The sequence below is a fragment of the Miscanthus floridulus genome, chromosome 2, assembly GCF_019320115.1.
Source record: "Miscanthus floridulus cultivar M001 chromosome 2, ASM1932011v1, whole genome shotgun sequence".
Lineage (NCBI taxonomy): Eukaryota > Viridiplantae > Streptophyta > Magnoliopsida > Poales > Poaceae > Miscanthus > Miscanthus floridulus.
In genome coordinates this window covers 147448699-147455779 of record NC_089581.1, presented here as the reverse complement: position 1 = coordinate 147455779, position 7081 = coordinate 147448699, and positions in this window count along the sequence as shown.

The following is a 7081-nucleotide window of genomic DNA, read 5'->3' as shown; positions in this document are numbered from 1 at the left end:
ATATTAGGGTCCCTGTAGAATATTTCTTCATCGGGAACTCTTACGTTTGCCATTTCCTCAAGCTCCTCTTGATTCCTTGGAAAATGTCCAGCACGTTTACCAAGCCTTTCATGTACACTAAGTCTGCCCCCCAGTGGATCATGCACTGACACTCTGCCTCTAATCGGCTCATTGATAAATAAACCCTGATTGCTAGGTTGAAACTTCCTTTCTGACCGATTGACCCCATAATAACCATTGTACTCAGGGCAATTTTCAACAGTTGGCAATTTAATACCTTCTTCCTAACAATGGATGAAAACAGGCACCTCCAATGATTTTTATGCCGATACCATTCTTCCTAACGTCTCTCTTCTTGCTGTTATCGATATCGGTCCTTACGCTGACGTCAATCCTCCTGCTGCCTTCGATGGGTAATCACAATGCCAGGTCGAGGAGGGTTTTTGGAACTACTGCTTTCTCCCAGCAAACCCTTACTTTTTGCATCATCGGTAGTTATCCGATGTTGGGGATCTAATGATGCGTTCTTCTCAGCAGCTTCTGACATCAATACCTTAGTCTTCCCTTTGGCCTCCAACATATTTGCTGGAAAAAGGTGTTGATTAATTTTCATCGGCTTCTGGGCCTTGGAAGTACCAAACTTAATTCTCCCAGATTCAATAGCCGATTATAACTGTTGCCTGAACACCTTGCACTCATTTGTACTGTGTGAAGTTGCATTATGCCATTTGTAGTACAAGATCTTCTTCAACTCTTCTGCCGATGGGATCACATGATTAGGTGACATCTTAATCTGGCCCTCTTGAAGCAGAAGATCAAATATCTTGTCGGCCTTGGTGATATCAAAGGTAAACTTTTCTGGTTCTTTCTGACCAAAGGGACAAGATATCAGCTTTTTATTCTTAACCCACTCAGCTAAGCTGATAATTGGTTCTTCATCAGAATTAGAATCTCCTATTTCTTCAACAAATGATACTTTTTTACTCCAATTCTTTTTAGGCTCAAAAACCCTAGTATCTTGATCAGAGATCCTTTGCACAAGATGATTGAGGCTTTCAAACTCCTAAGAAGCATATCTGTCTTTAAGATGTGGCAATAACCCTTGGAAAGCCAGATCGGCAAGCTGCCGATCATCCAGCACCAGACTGTAGCACTTATTTTTTATATCTCATAGCCTTTGCACAAAGCTTTCCACCGATTCATCATTACGCTGTCTCAATTTTACTAAATCAGTAAGCTTCTTTTCATGAATTCCAGCAAAGAAATACTTATGAAATTGTTTTTCTAGATCAACCCAAGTAATAATAGAATTTGATGGTAATGAAATGAACCATGTAAATGCCGATCCAGACAAAGATGATGAAAATAGTCGAACTCTTAATTCATCTCTGCTAGCTGCCTCTCCACATTGAATAATGAAGCGATTGACGTGTTCCATTGTTGATGTATCATCTTGCCCAGAGAATTTAGTGAAATCTGGTACCTTGTACCGATTTGGGAGAGGAATTAAATCATATGCAGGAGGGTATGGAGTCCGATAAGAATAAGTATTGACCTTGGGTTTTATTCCAAACTGATCCTTCATAATCTCTGCTATCTTATCGGCCCAAAAAGCATCAGCCTCCTGCTGATGGACTGGCTGAATTTCTACGGGAGGTGCCTGCTGATATCCCTCCACATATCTTTGTGGCCCACGATCTCCAGCAATCGGCATATTTGCCGTTACTTGTGGTCCATTAACCTGTTGGAAAGGATTCATCGGCTAAGCCGCCGATGCTTGATTCTAGAAACCAGCTTGCACATGACCTTGTTGAAGCCCTGCAACCTGTTGATTTTGCTGAACTGTATGTTGAACAGGTAACTGTCCTGACCAACCATTATTAGAACTTATCGGCACAAAACTTACCGATGGCTGGTAATTTGCTGACATTGCTGGATAATTATAACCAGCTTGAGGCATGAGCTGAACCCCAGTTTGACTCATAACAGGGGCTTTCTGCTGCATCGGCAGTAAGCTTGCCGATAGACTTGAATTGGGTGTTTGAACCAAAGGCATCTGGAAACCTCCTAGAGTTGGTTGCACAGTAGTTGCTATGGCATATTGAGGCACTTGAGCCATCGGCGAAACAGCCGATGGTATAGGAGCTTTTCCTACCGCATCAAACACTTGAGGTAACCCAGGATTGAAAGCAGATGACTTCGGAGGCATACCATATCCCCACCAATTAGCAGGAATCTGGCTATTCTGAGACACAGGGCCTAACATAGCTGATGCCGCTAGATCTATATTAAGCTGAACTCGTCCTCCTGGTAGTACCAGATCTGATCGTATTGGTGTAGATTGAATATTAGGTAAGCCTACCGACACTGGAGGAGAAGTAACTTCTACACCCACAACGGCCGAGGAAGCTGATGGAGTATTGACAGATGATGGCTCTGGTTGGTGATAGGCAGGCCCAACGTAATGCAGTGACGCTTGTCCTTCTTTGAGAGTTCGAACCACAGCATTATGAACAGTATTGGACAGTACATTGGAATGATTAATCAAAGCATGATTTACTGCAGAATTAAGCATCTCTTGAAGTTTACTAGGATTGGAGTCAAAGGTAACCTATCGAGGCAACGACAAATCTTGCTTCTAAATAACTTGTCCACTCTTGTTCAGGCTAAACGATTTCAGACAAAGCTGCCTGTATTCTTTTATAGCCTTTTCCATAGCCTGCCTCTGCTCTTCCTTAAGATCTTCTTCTAATACCGTGATAATGTTCCCCGAATCGATCTCAGAATTGAACATATTGATCGGATTGATTGGTCCCACCGGGCGTGCCAAAAGATATGTTGATGCAAAAGTGGATCTGTAAACACAAAGGGCTAATACCCGAATCGATATCCAAAGCGTGCCAGTCGATTTGACCTATTAATTGACAAGGATGAAGATACGAGCACTTTGGTCCTGACAACAGCGATACGCCTGGAAGTCACGGCCAAGAGGTACTCACACGGAACTCGAGAATCGCCAAAGGTCGCACTGAAACTATGCGACTCGCCAAATCAATGAGAACTCGTAAAAAAGGAAAAAAATATGCAAATTGACGAAGTCATCGAAAAATAAGTAGATGCAAATAGTAGTAAAAATTGGTTTTGATATTGATTGATATATCTATTACATTGCCCCTCAATCTATATTTATACCCTGATCTAAAGAGATATAACCAAACACAACTAGGACACCAAGACCATATCTAAGGAAACACGCAACTCTTACATGAATCATACTCTAACAAATATAGAAAAGGAAATCAACTCCTATCTATTTCTCTGTCCGCCTTGATTACGATGGAAATCTCACCGACCTCCTCTCCATTGGCATACTTCCTGTTCCATCGGTAGTAGTCTTCAAGCCTTCCTTCATTGGCATCGACAATAACATTTTTAACCTTATTGGCAACACCCAAGTCTAAATCAACCTCTCCATCGATCATCACCATTCATCGGCAACCATCTTTACAAGTTGATTTTCATCGGCTGTCAGTGTATACAGTAACTTTCCTCCTACCGATTAGCCCACTCTGATCATTTTGACATGTGCAAAAAATAGTGTCAACACCCACTAACCCTTCTTGTAGTACTTCTACTTCTACCTCATCTAGTAGTGATGGTTTCACTTATGATGACTCACTAATGGTTGAGAATGAGAACCTCAAGAAGGAGGTCAATAAGCTCACTCACACCTTAGCTAAGGCCTATGGTGGTGAGGACCGCTTGCTTATATGCTTGGGTAGCCAAAGAGCTTCTCTCTACAAAGAGGGATTGTGCTATGCCCCCAAGAAAGACAAGGCGGCCTTTGCTCCTCACAAGACTAGCTTTGTGAAGAACAATGGTCAGTTTTGCACTAGTTGCAAGTAAGTTGGTCATAAAGAGCATGAATGCAAAAACAAAAGCAAAAATACTAATATATCCTCCATTAAGCTTGATTCTTTCTATATGCTTACCAAGGGTGCAAATGGTGTAAAGGCTAAGTTCATTGGTAAACCATGGATGGGCTCAAAGAAGAAAGCCATTTGGGTACCAAAGAGCTTAGTAACTAACCTTCAAGGACCCAAACAAGTTTGGGTACATAAAAAGAATTGATCTTCCTTTATAGGTCAATTACAAAGTCGAAGGAAGACATTGGGTTCTTGATAGTGGGTGCACTCAACACATGACCGGTGATGCAAGAATGTTCAACTCAATCAACACCAATGTCAATGATGATTGTGATAGTTTTACATTTGGTGATAATGGCAAAGGCAAGGTCAAAGGGCTTGGTAAGATTGCAATATCCAATGATATGAGCATATCCAATGTGTTGCTAGTAGAGAGCTTGATCTTTAGGGTGATATGAGCATATCCATGGCTCAATTATGTGATCTTGGATTCAAATGCATATTTAGGGTAGATGATGTAGAGATCATAAGTGTAGATGGCTCTAATTTGATCTTCAAAGGATTTAGATATGAGAATCTATACTTAGTTGATTTCAATGCTAGTGAAGCTAAATTATCTACATGCTTGTTCACTAAGTCTAGCATGGGTTGGTTATGGCATAGAAGACTTGGTCATGTTAGAATGAAACAATTGAATAGATTGGTTAAGCATGACTTGGTTAGAGGCTTGATAGATATGTTTGAAAAGGATAAGCTTTGTAGCTCTTGTCAAGCTGGAAAACAAGTTAGAAACACCCATTCTAAAAAAATCATGATAAGCACTAGTAAAGCATTTGAGTTATTGCACATGGATTTGTTTGGACCAACACAATACATTAGCATTGGTGGTAACAAATATGGCTTTATGATAGTAGATGATTACACTAGATACACATGGGTATTCTTTCTAGTGGACAAGAGTGATGTGTTTGCAACATTCAAATTATTTGTCAAGGGCATTCACAATGAGTTTGAAACAACCATCAAGAGAGTTAGAAGTGACAATGGTAGTGAGTTCAAGAACACTAGAATTGATAAGTTGTGTGATGAATTTGGAATTAGACATCAATTCTTGGCCAAGTACACTCCACAATCAAATGGCCTTATTGAGAGGAAAAATAGAACACTCATTGATATGGCAAGGTCTATGCTTAGTGAGTACAATGTGAGTCAATCTTTTTGGGCCGAAGCTATCAACACGGCTTGCTATTGTAGCAATCGCCTCTATTGTTACCCATTAAAAGAGAAGACACCATATAAGCTCTTGAATGTTAGAAAGCCCAATATTGCATATTTTTAGGTCTTTGGTTGCAAGTGCTATATCTTGAAGAAAGACACTAGATTGGGCACGTTTGAAAAGAAATATGATGAAGGATTCCTACTTGGTTGTTCGACCACTAGCAAAGCATATAGAGTTTGGAATTTGGATAGTGGTACTCTTGAGGAAGTTCATGATGTTGAATTTGATGAAACCAAGGGTTTATAAGAAGAGAATGAGAACTTAGAAGATGTTAGAGGCATTCAACTTTCAAATGCCATGAAGAATATGGATGTTGGTGAGTTGAGGCCTATGCAAGTGAATGATGATGAAGATGATCAAGTGCAAGTGCTCTCCAACTCAAATGTGCAAGATGATACAAATCAAGCTAGTATAAGTGGCTATCATGATAATGAACAAGATCAAGTGGCTAGTACATCATCGTAACCCAATGATCAAGCAAGTGCAAACAATCAAGTTCCAATGCTCCAACTAATAAATATTGCAAGGGATCATCTATTGGACACTATAATTAGTGATATTTCTAGAAGTGTACAAACAAGATCAAGATTGGCTTCATTTTGTGAGTATTTCTCATTTGTGTCATCCATTGAACCAAAGAAGATAGATGAAGCATTGAAGGATGTTGATTGGGTGAATGCTATGCATGAATAATTGAATAATTTCATAAGAAATCAAGTATGGGAATTGGTAGAAAGACTAAAGGGACACAATGTGATTAGAACCAAATGGGTCTTTAGAAATAAGCAAGATCAAGATGGGATAGTAGTAAGGAACAAAGCAAGATTAGTAGCACAAGGCTATACACAAGTTGAAGGTCTTGACTTTCGAGAAACATATGCCCCGGTTGCTAGATTGAAAACAATTAGAATCTTGCTAGCCTATGCTTGTGCCCACAACATCAAGCTCTATCAAATGGATGTCAAGAGTGCATTTCTCAATAGTTACATCAATGAAGAAGTATATGTTGAGCAACTTCTCAGTTTTGAAGATGACAAGAAGCCTGACCATGTGTACAAGTTGAAGAAGGCATTGTATGATTTGAAGCAAGCACCTAGAGTTTGGTATGAGAGATTGGGGGACTTTCTACTCTCAAAAGGGTTCATGATGGATAAGGTTGACACCACTCTTTTCATCAAAAAGATTAGAAAAGTTTTATTTGTGTTACAAATCTATGTTGATGACATCATATTTGGATCAACAAATCAAGACTTTTGTGATAAGTTTGGAAAGATGATGGCTAGTGAGTTTAAGATGTCCATGATTAGAGAGTTAAGTTACTTCCTTGGTCTTCAACTTAAGCAATTAAAGAATGGTACTTTTGTGAGTCAAGGCAAGTATATTAAGGACATGATCAAGAAGTTTGGCATGAGTGATAGTAAAGTCATTAGCACACCAATGGGTAGAAATGGTAACTTAGATAGTGATGCAAGTGGCAATATGGTGGATCAAAAATTGTATCGGTCTATGATTGGAAGCCTACTCTATGTGACCGCATCAAGGCCGGATGTTATGTTTAGTGTGTGCATGTGTGCAAGATTTCAATCCTCGCCAAGAGAAAGTCATTTGAAGGCTACAAAGAGAATATTGAGGTACTTAAAGCATACATAAAATGTTGGTTTGTGGTATCCCAAAGGAGTAAAGTTTGAGCTAGTTGGTTACTCCGACTCAGATTATGTGAGATGCAAGGTTGAAAGGAAGAGCACCTTAAGCACATGTCAATTGTTGGGAAGATCACTTGTTTCTTGGTCATCAAAGAAGCAAAATAGCGTTGCATTATCAACCGCCGAAGCCAAATACATATCCGCCGGTAGTTGTTATGCACAAATACTTTGGA